This window comes from Nymphalis io, chromosome 12 (genome assembly GCF_905147045.1).
Source record: "Nymphalis io chromosome 12, ilAglIoxx1.1, whole genome shotgun sequence".
In the NCBI taxonomy this organism is placed as follows: domain Eukaryota; kingdom Metazoa; phylum Arthropoda; class Insecta; order Lepidoptera; family Nymphalidae; genus Nymphalis; species Nymphalis io.
The window spans coordinates 4203376-4220029 of NC_065899.1; positions in this window are offsets into that span (position 1 = coordinate 4203376).

Here is a 16654-nt window from a genome sequence, read left to right on the forward strand (position 1 = left end):
ATTCTTATAATAATTAAATATTTTTTAATAATAAATTGGTAATGTTTTTTAATCATCATCATCAGCCTGTCATTGTTCAATGCGGAACATAGATCTTTCCCAAGGTTCGTCAAAACTCTACCACCACTTGTGGTGATTTACACACCTACTTCAGGATCATCTGGCTAGAGGGTGCCCTTCACTGCGTCTCCTCTCTAGATCTCATCAGCAGATAACGATTTTATAACGGTCTTTCGATATTAGCAACCAGCCCAATGCTTCTTTTATTATTTTTGCAAATATCGTTATAATTTTTCAAAATAAAAATTATCGTAAATAATATTGTATATAGTTATGTTTCAACGTCTTAGACAATAATTAGATCTTCCACTTGATACAGTCGTTATTGCCACTGACATTAACATTGCGAAACATTAACCCCTGGTACCTTAAAAATCGAATCGTAACGTTAAAACTGTATTTCGTAAAATGAATAATACGACGCTTATGACATGGATTATCGTTGACACAAGCTCGATCACAAATGAAACCACCTCAGCAGAATTTTCAATAAAACAGTGTGATTGGTCAGCAAATGCGAGAACCTTTAAAACTATCCACGGGTAAAATAAATGCATTCACTCGTATTCAAAGCAGTAAAGCTATTTTATATTAAATAAATTTGACGTTTCACGTTCGACCCAAACGTAAAATTTTGAAGACCGACTTGAGGCGGTACGCTAATTTGATGCGTATAGCCTATTAACTATTGTTATCAATGTCGCATATCACTTATTGTCATTTTGCAATCGAAATCGGCGTCGACTTTCGAGTTAGTTCTAAGCGAATAGCTCCTTAGTACATTGACAAGTAATGGCAATTGTATCTAAAAACATGTTACGTCTGTACGAGAGTGCTTATATTGTGCCAGTCACGCCACTCGTCGCCTCCAGGATACGTTAAATATGCTCAACTCGTATTGAATTATATGAATTGTAATATAAACACATTCTAATGTTTACATGACATAAAATAACTTACATAATTTATAACGGTAGAATAAATTATTGTTTTTTTATATATATGATTTATAATTAACATACTATTGTTATAATATTTTATGCGATTGCGTAATGCTGATAATATAGTAATAGTAATTTTAAAATCTATTCGTTGAGTGATTTGCTCACAATAATTTGAACCAATTAATTTGAACTTGATGTATCCAGCTCCTAATTTATGTCTAGGCTGACAAAGCACCGGTTTAGGGTCCCAACAAGCCCCACACAAAGGTCCCACCCAAAAATAATTTTGTTTTACTCTAACCTCTTTGGAATGGGGGGCCTCAAATTTCAAAGTGCCTAGGGTCTTAGATCTGTAAGTCCGGGCCTAGATTCTTTAATAACATTAAAGCAAAGTTCAGCTTTATTTAAATTTGTTTTATATGGTATGACAATTTAGACATATCTCGCTGATTTAGCAAGGCAATGGGCAGGCCACGTCTTTCGATTAGTATTCGATGGAGAATACCTGAAGGCGGAAATCCGATGGCTTCCTTTTATTTTCTCATTAAAACTTACAAGGTACTATTAATAATACGTATACGTGTATACGTATTTGAACCGGCAAACTAATTTATTTTAAAATCAGTTTTAATATTGACAACAACTTTCAAAGAAATAGTTTCATTAATAAGTTTTGACGTATCTTATATAGTATACTGATGCCTTTATTTACTATTAACAAACACAAAGAGATCGATATCATTCAACTACTTATAACTACGCAAATTATCCTTATTTATCTTGGTGTCTCGAGTGTACGTAACGTGTTATCTTGATGTAATATGTTGATTATCTTTTGATATCGGTAAATATTCATCCAAATATAGTTTTATAAATTGAATGGCAGTTTTAAATATTTGATTTATATGGATTGGATGTATTTAAACTTTGAGTTGTATGCGTATTTTTTTTAAACATATACAGTATTACAGTTGGAATTTATAATATATTATTGCTGTATATATGTTTTGTTTCTTACAAGCAACAATGCTTCTATAGACATTTTTGTTTTGTTTTTAAATCAACAATAAAGAAGATCCGGTGCTCTGATACAGGTTACAAGGTAACCCAGTAGTAACGTCAGCAATTAACGTAATTATAATCATTATTTGTTTGACTTTGTGGTCGGCGCCGTATGTAAACTACATGAATAAAGTATTTAACCAAAGTTACTGCCGATAACCCAACTATAACCTTTCTTAGGAATGCATTTACTGGCCATTTTGCACCCACTTTACAGGTGGGCCGCTTCATCTGTAAAGTTTATATGCTTGATTGATACGTGTGTTCGTTATTCGGTTCCTACGATACCCACGTGCTCAGTGGGATGTCTCTTTTTAACGGAACTGAAATTATATTATCGAAAAGAACTTCGTTCCAACCCAAGACACTTCTCTTTTTTAAGCCAGTGTGGCCACCTTGTAGTGAGTGGTCTTTTACCTCGCTCATTAGCACCGCAAGAAGTATAAACCTATCATAGGTACGTCATTGCGCCGTCGGCTGTTGAAGAGATTTTAAGTAATACGCATATGGTTTTTCTGTTTTCTAAAATAATTATCTTTCTTTGAAGATTCCCAGAAAATATACTTGGGTTTTCTTAAATGAATACAATACACAAGCGTGTCATCCATTTTCACGTCAATTCCATCACAATTCTTGATTACTTAGATACATCTGCAATGCACTAACAACTACCAAATATAATTAAAAAAAAATTGTTATATATGTAGGTGAACAGGAAAATATGCTACCTGGTGGTAAATGGTCACCATCGTACATAGATATTATCGATGTAAGAAATATTAACCATTCCTTACATAGTCAATCACCACACGCCACCAACCTTGGGAAATAAGATGTCATGTCCCTTGTGCCTTTAGCTATACTGGCCTACAACAATAATATTGCTGTTTGGCTGTGGAATATGTTTGTAAGTAGTATGTTCTCGGGCTTACACGGAGCCCTACCACCAAGTAAAATGAATGCTCATCCTAAAATAATAATAATTATTATAGTTACACACAAATATTCGTTATTTTAAAATGTAATGTCTCTGAATTTAATATACTATTTAATTTTTATTCTTCACATACATAATACCAATTCAATTCAAAAAACTATATTATCAATTATTATAAGGCTCATAGAAATGATGTTTAACATAATAATAAGTCGATATCTATGCAAACATAACAGAAGCGTACCACGTAGCAAATATAGTCACAATAAACGAGTCTCATTGTTAGCAAGTGGACCGTATCAATAGTGGAATATTGCACTAAAGATAGCCCAATAAAAACCATAAGCTGACACGGTATTTATCTGTTATGGCAAAGATGAGGCAATAAAATGTTTCGTGGCGGTAGGCGCCAATCCATACAACTATAAACTCATGTAATAAGTGCGCTTGTGTCGTTTTGTGTCACCTCTGGTTCAACTACTTAAAATATTTTACTTAATAATTAATTTAAGGATATTTTATACAATTTTTTATATATCAATTGAGTTGTAATACTTTTATGTAGAATCTATTGGATTTCGAGATTCGTTAATACATAGTTATGGTTAAACATTATATGAATAGTGAATATTTACTACTTTAGAAAATGAGATTGTTATGTGTAGTAAATACACTTAGACTTTTAGCGAAATACAGAAATGAAATGTCAACGTTATAGCCCGGACCGACCCTACTCAAATGTGCCCTTACAAAGCAAAATATCGAATGTAAAAATTATATATATTTAAATGTACATATATACATAATTTTTAAACTATTAAATTCATAATCAAATAATTAAAAACAGTTTTAAATTAAGACTGAGATGAGATTTCATATTTTAGTAAAGTATTTGCAGCGAAATCAAATATAATCATATTTTTTCTCAGCAATATATATTTATAAATGGAATGTGCAAGAACATAGTATTAGTTTATTTTTAACAGCAAACCAGGTGTCTTGTTAAGTTTCATCGTATTATAGATAACCGCAGATCAAAGAATTGTATTCAGTGAGCATGTAATTCCAACATTAATTCTATCATTTTCAAAGCAATTCGTTTTACCTACATGGTTGCCATTCATTACGCACATACGTCAAATACAAAATGACCAACCATTACGCCCTAAATAAATCGGAAACGGATAAATTCACAGCCAAATTGCTCGATTTCCGAATATAGACGACTCAATTCGCCACGGTACAGACAAATTGTCTGCCAATTACACGTAAATAGTGCTCATGTTATGTCAACGTAATATAGTCCTTAGTTTTACGGCGATTGGATCCAAAATATATTGCAATCCCGCAAAATGAACATTCGAATAAACTAACAGTTGCTGACCATTATATCTGAGTTAAATATCAAAATATGGAATAAAGAGAGCATTGTAAACGAACAACTTATTATAAAAATCCGGAAACATAATGGAGAATAATTCACAAGCCACGGCTTTCACCATCTGCCAGATGCCCTTTTTTGCAAAAGGAATATTTTCGCCACGTGTCCGTCACCATAATGGTTATAAATTGTATTAGTGCCGATTATTGACACAATAGGTGTCAAATGGACTATAATTCAAACATTGCGGTCAACTGTATTAACTTTGGTACTGTTAATATTTTGGGATCGTGCAAGCAATTTACAGCTATGTTAGCTTACTATTCGCGAATTCCGATTAGGCAAATGGTGAGCAATATCATCTTTGATATTGATTTTGACGTAAGCCTTGTTTTTATTGATGAAGACAAACACGCGATCATTACCATAAATTAAACAAACATTTCAAGTTAAGTGTTCAACATTTGCTCAAAACATCCTACTATTTGAGATATTTATTGAAGGAATCGACTCGACGCCTACGCTAATAAAACAAAATTATAAAATTAGCAATACCATTAATAACATCATTGCCCAAAGAGAAGGCACCTTCTTATGACCTTCTACATTGTCCAAATTGACTCATGTTGACATTGCAGAGCACACATCAGCGTCATGGATGAGTTTGTCTTTATATTACGCTTTGTAGATATTAAATTAACAATTTTTTACATACATACACATCGATACGAAGTCGCTTATGGAAATCTGTAATGTTTTTAACTTTTAATAAATCTTTTTATTATTTGCATAAATTGAACTATAAATGTTAAGAGTCAATAGAAATTGAATACAATAGTCGTAATAGAAAAGTAAAAAAAGAGATTTTTCAACAAACAAACATAAATATATTATTAAATTTTGCCAGATACCTATACCTACCTAGTATGGCCTATACTATACTATGTCACCACGAGTGACAGAAAAGAATGCCAAATTACAAAAACCGTTGTAACATACATAGCTTCCCACAGATAAACTAAAAGCATATACGCTTTCGACTTATGGTAGCATAGTTAGTATGCCAATAGAGTTATTTATTACTTTTCGTACCACTGAACGATTTAATAAGGTTTTTATAGTAATACATATATGTATGTACTAATTTATATTTGTACATTAGACATAATTACTGCATACGATCGTAGAGTGCGCTTCAATCTTAAAATAACATCAAATAAAAAAAGCTCTCAAAATCATTTTGGTGTTATGATATAATTTTGAAAATATTACAAAAAGAAGTATTTGTTTTGAAGACATTCGCAACGTCATTATTGATTTATAATAATAATAACAACATTTAACTAAAAGATAAATAAACTTGTTAAAATTTGACGTTCTAACAATGTAGCTTATACTAACTTCAGTTTTTATGTCTGATAGTTAAGTAAAAAATATAGCTCTTTGTGTGTCATATATAAGATTAAATCTTATGGTAGACAGCGTGCCGCGCGCGTTACTAACTAATTTAAATGACACGAAGCTACTAAAACTTATATATGATGAGTGAAATATCAAAAAATTTGACATGAAAATAGCACGTTCTACAATAAAATATATTTTATTGACATAATATTAAACAGAAGACGGTTATAACGACGTCAAACAGAATTGTAAATTAATATAATTTCTAATAAGAGCAAGAGACCGATTTAAATATATTCATAGCCTTGTAGCGATCTCCCACTTGAAAATTCTAATACTATAATACCATGCATTGAGTGCAAATTTTATTCAAATTGAAATGTTATTTGACCTACAGCCAAATTATAGTAATCGTAACTTCATGTTACGAACATCTGGGCAAATCAAGGCCTGGGAATTAAGGAAGTATGGCAAGACTATAAAAAAAAAACTAATAAACGACTATTTCGACATCATTAAAGATGGTAGTGAACAAAAAATTCAATACAAATAACGCGGCAAGCAAAAACAAACACGCAAAAAGTAATGAGCAGTCAAACCAGATCATTTGCCTGACAACATACGGTTAGTTTGATAGATATATGGCACCGTAATGATAAAGAAAATGTCGTCTAAAGAGGATGATACACTCTTAAGTCATTTTGATTAATTAACATACAAAAGCCAATGTAAGACCTATAACGTCAGTGACTTGCGTTTTTTTTAAATGGAATCATAATAGTAATCGTTGTTTAATTAACACCCTTTTAATAATTGTGATCTCAACTTTATTTACTTTTACAGTAATAATTTTTATAATTATTTTTTTTTGTTAAGCAAAAAAATTCAAGTATATACTTAGCCTAAGTTTTGTGTACCTGTATTAATAGAAACGCTCGTTATATTAATTGCTATAATAAAACATTATTTTACAAACATGTTTCCTTTACTAAACCCGTAACTAATACGGACTAAAATAATATAATTAATTTCTTCGGCTGAAACATAAAAAGTTGCCATATAAAAACTAATATTTGATTATTATTTCATACGGATTTTGATGGATTATACTTATTTAAGAAATGTGTAATTACACAATATGTTAACGAGTTTTACTGATGACGTAATATTTTGTAATAGTAATAGTAAGATAAATAATAAAATTAATTACTATTAATTGTTATCGTTCTATTTGTTAAAATTGTCTTAATAACATTAGAAAAATTACACATTATTACCTAACAAGGTACAATTTTTAACAGATATTGACTATATAAAATTACAGATCTATATACGATCGCAGGCGGACGCTGGAGAAGCCTACGTAAGTAAATAGCGGATGTTTCAAGATTGCGGATGTAAATACGTAAAACATCCTTTTGTATCACGTTTTATAATAGTTTCTAAACTAAGATCGATTAATGTACTTCGAGATATTCTTTCAATGTGTGTTTGTGCATCCTATTCAAGAGTTATAGAGTACTTTTTTGGTTCCGGTTTATAATTATTAAGAAATTATAATAACAATAAAATAACAATTATAGTATCTTTATTTGCGATATACATGTGTTTATAGTTCGGTCTAATATAAACCCGCAATGGAACGTGAAAGAATCAAATTAAATTAAATCTCCTTTATATAAAATAATGGTTTGCGGGCGCCCAGCTATTTAATCTTACGAGCTATTGCTTTTATTTTATATAAGTAAAAACAGATTGTTTAAAGAAAAATCGCTGTGTATAAATAATTTTCATAATATTATCCGCGTCAATACTGTATTCACCATAGCAGATCCAAGTTATTACCCACAATCCGCACTTTTGTGCATAAAAATCTCACCAGCCAAGTTAAGCGGCGCGTATTGTACGCCAATTAGTCCACTGTCATATTAAAAAGAAAGACATACGTTAAGCTTCAAATTACGCGTGCGGAAACGTAGTGGGTGGCTAGTTGTTTATTTAAGTGATATTAAAAGATGCTACATTTCTTTGAATAAATATTCTTAATCGCTGACAACAGCTCTATAAATTACACATTGTTTGTAATTTTAATTTATAGAAGCCATCAGAAAGAGAAGCGCAGGAGTAGTATTACACAAACCGCAACTTCGGCCGCTTCGATGACTGGCGCCGTATCGCATTACAATTCAACGCTGTTTTGGTGTTATTTGTAATGCTCGTGACTCAAATTGAATTATTTTAGATTGTTAGTTTTCTCGAATTTATTGAATCAATACAGTATACATTAAAGGTGTCGTATCTTTACTTTAACTAACTAGCAAATCGATCTATTTATCAATAATACAACATATTTATGACTGAAAAAAATTATTTGATTAACTCAAAATTTTTAGATATTGATTTAAAAAATATATAATTAAAATACATAGCTTATTAACTACATAGGTATAGATTAGAATATAAATATTGTTTCTTACCCATCAAATAATACGAAAGTATTTTTTAAAATTTGGTATTAATTTAAAATTTCTCTAGTAATTTGATTAAGCAATTATAAAGCTGCTTTGATAGGTGACGGCATAATACAGATAACGGCTTTGAATCAAGTTATTTCACTAAAATAAACACATAAGATAATTATTTTTCTCTTTATCATTATATTGACGAATACTAAATTAAGCTTGTCATTACTAGAAAGAAATAAAATTGATTGATTGGTGACATAAAAATTTAACGCTCGGCCTCTGAAATCAATCAGGCTGGCCGAACTGGTATTTTGAACTGATCTTCTGATAATGCGACAGCAGTTTTAGCGTAGAACCTTTTACTTACACGGAAATTAAGATCTCATTTTATGTGAATACAGATAAATGACATGATATAGACTTAATGATATTTCGTAAGAGGTTTTATTTGAAGAAGACCACACCTTAGGTGATAAAATTATTATTACAAACTATAATCCGAAGCATTTCCCCTTATTTGGTTTTACTTTTTAACGATGGCTATATACATAAAATATTGTAAATATTGTATGTAAGGATGCGAAAAAATTATAGAAATACGCGTAAAATAAAAAAATGCGATATTGATAACTAAACTAAATAAACGATTATTTTTTATTGCCATATTTTCAACAATTAATTCATATTTCCACTATGAATAGTCAGTATGATAAAATAAATTTTATCGAGATAGAAACATACACAAAAGCAAATATATTTATTTCAAAGAAACAAATTAAGAAGAACATAATATAAATTTCCATAAAGCAGCATATTCAAAATAAGTTTTCTTATCATGTTGTCTTAAACTTCATATAGAAACACATTGAAGTAAGACACAAGTAAGTAAATCTTAAATGAAGTTTGCGGGTACACAGCTGGACAAGCACCACTGTTAGCGAAAATCTGCCAGTTATGTATCTACCAATCAGTACTCGATTAGCGTGGTGGAATAATTTCGATAAACCTTTAACTTCATTCCTGTAAATCCCTCTGCATCCTACCTACTATATATTTCAAATAAAGAACCTTTACATATTAAAGCACTACGGTGGAAGTTAAGTAGTTAAATTATTTAAGTCTTATCACCATAAAAACAATTTCAATCATCACTTCAAATCGATTTCTTCTAATATTTCACGTTTTATTTATACTTAATAACAAGTAAAATATCTTAATAATGAATTCATAATATATCTTCATTTAATAATATAATCATTAATCCAATAACGTTTTAAATAGCAATGAATATATAATGAGTTTTGATGAAAATTTTATATTTAAACTCATTAATCTCAAATCGGACACCATTTTATTCCTATGAATATATTAAGCATATATAATTTGTTGTTATACACATATTTATAATTCCTTTCACTAATGGAAATGTTTTAATTGATATTTACAATTAAAATTACTAAACAATAGTGGTCGGTCTATGTATATGATTTCTGATTGTTTCTACCGCCAAACATATTTTTTTTATTATTAATTTGTATTGCTGTGTTCCGGTTTGAACGGTGAGTGAGCTGGTGTAACTACAGGCACAAGCCATATAACATTTTAAATCCCATGGTTGGGATTAAGGGCGCAAGGAGTGGTTTATACATCTTGAAAGTATATAGTATTGTTTGCAGGCATGTTTTATTTATTTATTTTGGAAACAAACGGTAATTATATTAAATTAAATAAGAAATATTAATAAAACTTGAACAAACTCATTAAATAAAGACCTATTATATTCAAGACAAATATTAAAAGAAAGAAGACACAAAACACAAGTGAAATAATAAAAAATATCAAATTAAATAAGTATATAAATGTAATGATTCAATTAATAAATAAATTTGTAATGCTTGTAATATCAATGTCTATGAGGAATAATAATCAAATAATCAACTGGCCTATTTACTTGTAACCTTCCTAAAATAAATGAAATAAAAAAGTAAGAAAGAAAAATAAATGAATAACAAGCTTAATTGGTGTTCTTGTTTTAGCTGTGTTATCTTTGTAAAAATAAACACTGTGTGGAAATATGAAACCTTTATCGAAGTTTTATTTTTTATACCCGTCTAGATAGAAAATGTTTGAAAAGAACAAAAGAAAACGGAAATCAGAAGAAGTTATTTTGCTAGCAAATACCTTTCATAACAACATCGATTGAATTATAAGGCCGTGTACATACTAGTGCCACTTCATAAATAACATTTTTAGATAGTTCTAGGAAAATGAATAAATGACATATTAAGGATAACGTCAGAATGATTATGAAGATTATTTTATGTACTCTAGAAAAGAACCATTACATCTCAAGGTGTGTATTTTTGTTAATCTATCACGTGAAACCAACAAAAGTTTTCCTAAGAGTTGTTTAGTTTAAATTTCAGATTATTATTTTCTGTAATAAAAAGAAAAAACAAGCTGCTAAAGTCACCAATATTCTCAATGTTAGTTTTCTACATAATACAAATTCGTTTTTAAATTATTTTATAAATTTACTACTTTTTCATGTTCTTGCATCGTCATCTACTCCTTAGCTAAATAGCTTTTTCAAAATTTCAATTCTCCTACTCTTCAGAAAGTTAGTTAAAAATCAATCAACAAAATGCCTTTACGACATTTTTTGTCCAAGGCGAGGAAATAAAAACGCAGTAAAATAAAATTCATTGTGAAGAAGCCTCAACGTGGGAGTACGCGAATAATTTGCAGGTGTACGGAGGTACACAGTTCCGAACCAATTAATGGGGCGCATGATTTGATTTTAACATTTTTATCACTTTGTTTGCAACCTTACATCGTATTCAATTGGAAATGTTTACTGCGCTCAGGAAGTTGAGCGAGACGTAAACATCCAGGGAGCGTCTACGGCTCGCGGCGAAGAGATATCAGTTTACGTAAATATATTTATCGTACGTAGAGAAACTTCAGCAATATTTTTGTTTAATCACAGTTAAAAATAAGTTAAAAGTTTGCGAAGTAACGTGACTCCTCCGAATACGTTATAATTAAACTGAACTTTGGCGGGATGTATCTATGTGTTATTCGCAACATTCTGCAACATTCTAACTTTTAAAAGGATTAATTTTTCTGCATTTGTGTTTTTCTCCGTCATTATCCCATATAGATTACATACTCGTAGATTATATTTCACTTATCCTAATATAAATTTGAGACTGTGTTTATTTGTTACGCCATCACGTTTTAACTACTCATCCGACCATCATTTAATTTAATTTAGCGTTTATGCATGTCGTGCCGGGACCGATACACGTCGATGGGAAACCTCTCGAAGTTGTTAGTGAATATACCTAGGACAGATAATACAAGTCGGTAGGAACAACTTCGAGAAGGAAGCCGATCGAAGAATTCGCTTGGGATGGGCAGCATTTGGCAACCTTCGTCAAGTCCTCAAGTAGTCTATACCGCAATGTTTGAAGACGAAAGTCTTCAAACAATGCGTCTTACCTGCCATGACATACGGTGCCGAAACGTGGACACTAACTGCGGGACTAGTCCACAAATTCAAAGTCGCTCAGCGTGCTATGGAGCGAGCTATGCTTTGAAGGATAAGATCAGAAATGAGATTATCCGGAAAAGAACCGAAGTCACCGACGTAGCTTGCAAAATTAGCAGGCTGAAGTGGCAGTGGGCTGGTCACGTATGTCGTAGGACCGATGGCCGTTGGAGCAGACGAGTCCTAGAGTGGAGACTGCGAATCGGCAAGCGCAGCGTAGGGCGCCCTCCAGCCAGGTGGACCGATGACCTTAAGAAGGTGGCGGGCACCAACTGGATGCGGAAGGCGGAGGACAGGGAAATTTGGCGCACCTTGGGAGAGGCCTATATTCAGCAGTGGACAATGATTGGCTGTTAATTGATTGATCGATTGATTTATGCAACGTTGTCGGTACGGAAAAAGATTTAACTCCTGACGTGTTTCAGGGGGTGTTATCTCTACACTTACATGCGAGTGAAGTCGCGGACGGAAACAAGTCTTTTATAGTTCAGACAGAGACAAAAAAATGTTACACAAATGGTACAATTATATAATGCAATACATTTATTAAGAACTGATGATTAAATGACTATAGATTAAAAAAGTGTAACAAAAATGCAACCCGTTATTCGAAACATTTTCTCATTCAAATAGCATAAATTAAATTGCACCGATGAATCTGCAACTGACCGGTTCATTTATTAACTAGGTCTTTTATACGCTTATCGATATTTATTTCACTAAATACTCATTCATTTGAGTTAAATTTAAATGAAATATCTCTAATTGAAATGTTTCACGATAATGTTTATTTAATTCGTATTGAATTTAAGAACTTCATTAACTGTAGTAATATGACCAGTGGTTCAGCTTTGTGCAGGCTGCTCGGGTTGGGTTCCACCCACTCACAATTTATTCACCAAACACAACTGTATTGCCGTGCTTAGAGTTTTAAAGGCCAGTGAGCCACCTTAGGACCTTGTGCCTTAAGACGTTATGTCTTAAATCTCATGGTTTGCAACGAGTTGGTTTCTACTTCTTACAGTACCAGTGTCCATGGGTGACGGATTTTCCCATTATTTGCCTACTTGCTTTTTTGAAAAATGAATCATAATCCAATGGGACGGCAATCCGACACAACCGGAAAAAGTTCAGGCGCAGGACCAACGGCTTCACGTGCTTTCCGAGGCACGGGAGTGTACACACTTGCAACTTCCAGACTCCGGGAACTGCTGAGAATTTTCGTCAGAAAAACCCAATAACTTTTTATTGGCCCGAACTGGGAACTGAACCTAGGAGCTCTGGATCTACGGCCGTACGTCTAGCTACTAGACCAACGAGGCAGTCGAGGCAAAATATAACATGATTTCCAGAATGCTTTTGCACTAAGCAAGAAATTATCTACACAATAATACTCATAATAATCCTGGGCGGTAGACTGCTATATACTTTGAAAGCGAATTTATGAATGAATATTTTTAGGATACGGTAGTCGTTGGCTCCTTGCCATATCTAAAAGCGTGGGACGTATAAATATAAAAGCCAAGGGTCAACAAAAAATCAATGACACAAATAGACAGAATGTATCATTATTAATGTAATTAATGTTAAATGAAAATATGAAAAAATAACGATGTAACATTTCTATCCTGAAGCGAAGTGCTTGTAGAATAATGGATGTCTTAATTCATACTTCCATTAATGATACTGTAATAAATGATCTGTTTCAACCTCTGACACCTTAGAATGCAGAAAGCTATCATGCTCATCTTAATATTGAAGCCAATTCAGATTTCCAATTACTCAGTATTAGAAATTTATCCATAAATTGATATATTATTAGCTCGATAATCTTTATCTGTGTTGTCATAAATATCTTCCCGCTATTTACACTCCGTATATTTCGCAAAAATCACAATCGTACCGATAGCATAAATCAATCAATCAATTCAATGATTAATAAATACTACTCAGTTTATAGATGAGGGTGACCATCACGTGACCCATTTGTTTATTTGCCTTCCTAGATATCATTTAAAAAAAATATGTTAGAATCGCATGAAATAAGAAATTTAACGATTACTGCCTAGAGTACCAAATAATTCTTTTTTATAACAATTGATTATTTTTTATGTCTCATAGAAAGCTATATATAGCAAGTAAATAATACTGTAGTAGAAAACATGAATGAAAAGCGGGGCCTGGCGATTGTCCAAATGGCGGGATAAATAGCGTGGGCTGGTCTGTCTTGTAAAGGTTAGGGGTGACGAAAATAACGTAAGAAATCTAGACATTGCGTAATATGAAGGCACATTTAATATTCTTATGAAAGATACAGCTTGCCATAAATTAGTATATAATATAAAGAAAAAAAAATGCTTAGACTTTTTTCAAAAGCCAATAAATATTATATCATATGCATCGTCGTTCCCCTCTTTATATTAAAATAACGCCTTATAGCTTCGCACTGGTAGCACTAAATATAAATCTAATGTCGCAGACTTTTCTTTAGAACTGCTTGAGACTGTGACTATATTATTTTCATTATTTTATCGATTGACTATAAACTAATTAGCAAAAATAAATCATTATTTAAATACCTAACTCCTAAATCAATCAATCGATTTGTAAAAAACGGAATAAAAAACCCCTACAGTGATTTAGATATGGAACATAGATATAGATATAATATGTAAACATTATTATTAACTGATATTATGGTATTGGTAACTGATACAAAAGCAATATGCATACTAATATCTAAAAGTTATAATGATTGCAAATGCAAATCATATCTTGATTACTTAATTAATAAACAACGGCCTCCAAACAAATGTTACTCTTTGAAATCTGATAGTAATGATCGCCTAACATGTATATTAGTATTTTTAGTATCCTGACTTTTGCATCTCAATGATAAACGACATGTTTCTTGTACTTTTCCACGAAGGTATTTACAAAACTAATTATTATGTGGGTAATTACGTGTGTGACGTCTTCTTACTATATAAATCTTCGTTCTTTGCGTCTAATATTTAAAATATTTTTATTTAAATCTCTATTTGATTTAAAAATATTTTAATAAGTTACGATTATGTACGTAAAAAAACCAGTAATTATTTGACTGCAAGTAATTATATTGTTGTGTATTTTTTCGTATTATTTCTATTCAGTTCAAATCAGGTCAAGCATCAATGGGTTTCATTTGCTTAATTTGTGTTTATAACTCATCTTCTGGTCGGCGGTGAAGGAAAGGTATAAAAAGGTAATGGAAAGGTAGGAAATTATAAAAAGTAAAAATAAATATTGTGGAATATACGTGTCCACCCTGGAAGTTATTTTCCAGAATGATATTAACACGAAAATTACAAAGCAAAATAAACACGAACATAACATAATGATATCATCACTAAAAAATTTTCTTTAGTAGATGCCTACTAAAGAAAATTTTTAAAGTTTTGTGTAGTAACAAGTATTCGTGACAAATTTCTATTGTTTACTTAAGTAAACAAAAATCATACATTGGTGTGTAATTGTGGGAGACTTTCAGAAAAATTACAAAGAAATAAATTCACAAAAAAATTCAACTATTACAGTGGAATCCTACAAAGCATACTGTGATAGAGTTTATAATCAGACGAAACATAGATCTAACAAAAATATGTGGGTGAATAAAAAACATAAAATTCAATGACGTTTTATGTTTTTATTGATACTAAAACTGGTAATTTTGTTTACATAAAAAGGAATAAGAGGGTAAACAAAAACCTGGAATGCTAAGCTGTTGTTTAATATGCAACACTTTTTTCTGCTTTACAAAGCTCTACTGAATCGCACCGCTGTACCAGCTCCAACCGCTTGATTCTATCCAACGTCACGCAGTTCATATTATCAACGATCTCTTATTATCAGACGTTCTAGATTCTTTCAGTCTTATCGACCGTTCACATAGTAGAATTCTACCTGGTGGCTTTGTGCAGGAACGTCTGGGTGGGTACCAGCCACTCTTCAGATATTCTGCCGTTAAGTAACAATGCTTAGTATTGTTGCATTTCGGTTTGAAGGGTGAATGATCCAGTGAATCTACAGGCACATAACATCTCAGTTCCCAATGTTGGTGGCGCATTGGCAATGTAAGGAATGGTTATTATTTCTTACTTCGCTAATATCTATGGTCGGTGGTGACCACTTACCATCAGGTGTGCCATTTGCTTGTCCACCTGACAATAACATAAAAAAAATAAAGTCACGATTAACCTCACTTTTAACCTCAGAACAAGATATAATTAACAGTAACGTCGAAGCTTAGCCTTATATTGACCTTTCTCCTGAATTAAAACCACTAGATTAGTTCCTGCAAGGCTTTCAGTGCATTTATTTCAGATGTCTATGGACGACGGCGACGAAAATGATGTGTTGCAGTTTGCAACTATTTATTGCCAAATATGTTGTATTTGTTGTGTGAAATTTTCGTAGAAATACCAATGTTTCTTTTAAAAATAATATTTTATCTAATAAGTTACTGATATCTGTAGTATACTTATCGAGTAAGTCATATTGCATTTCCCAAGGTCAAGTCTAGGCGCCATTCCGCCCTCGCGTCTTTCAGTATCCCAGTCAAGTTATTACAACGAAAACATCTAAATCGCCTACGCACTGAAACGCCCACACCATTGTTTTGTTGTGCACGAAATATATGAAATGGCATGTTTTGAATGTCAAAAGTTAATCGTATTTCTTACTCTTTATATCTCTTGAAGATATCTGGAAAACTTTATGTTATATCAAACTATCATAAGTTAAACTTTTTCCGACTGCTAATTTAAGTAATATGAACACTTATTATTTTGCTCTACTTCCTACTTATTG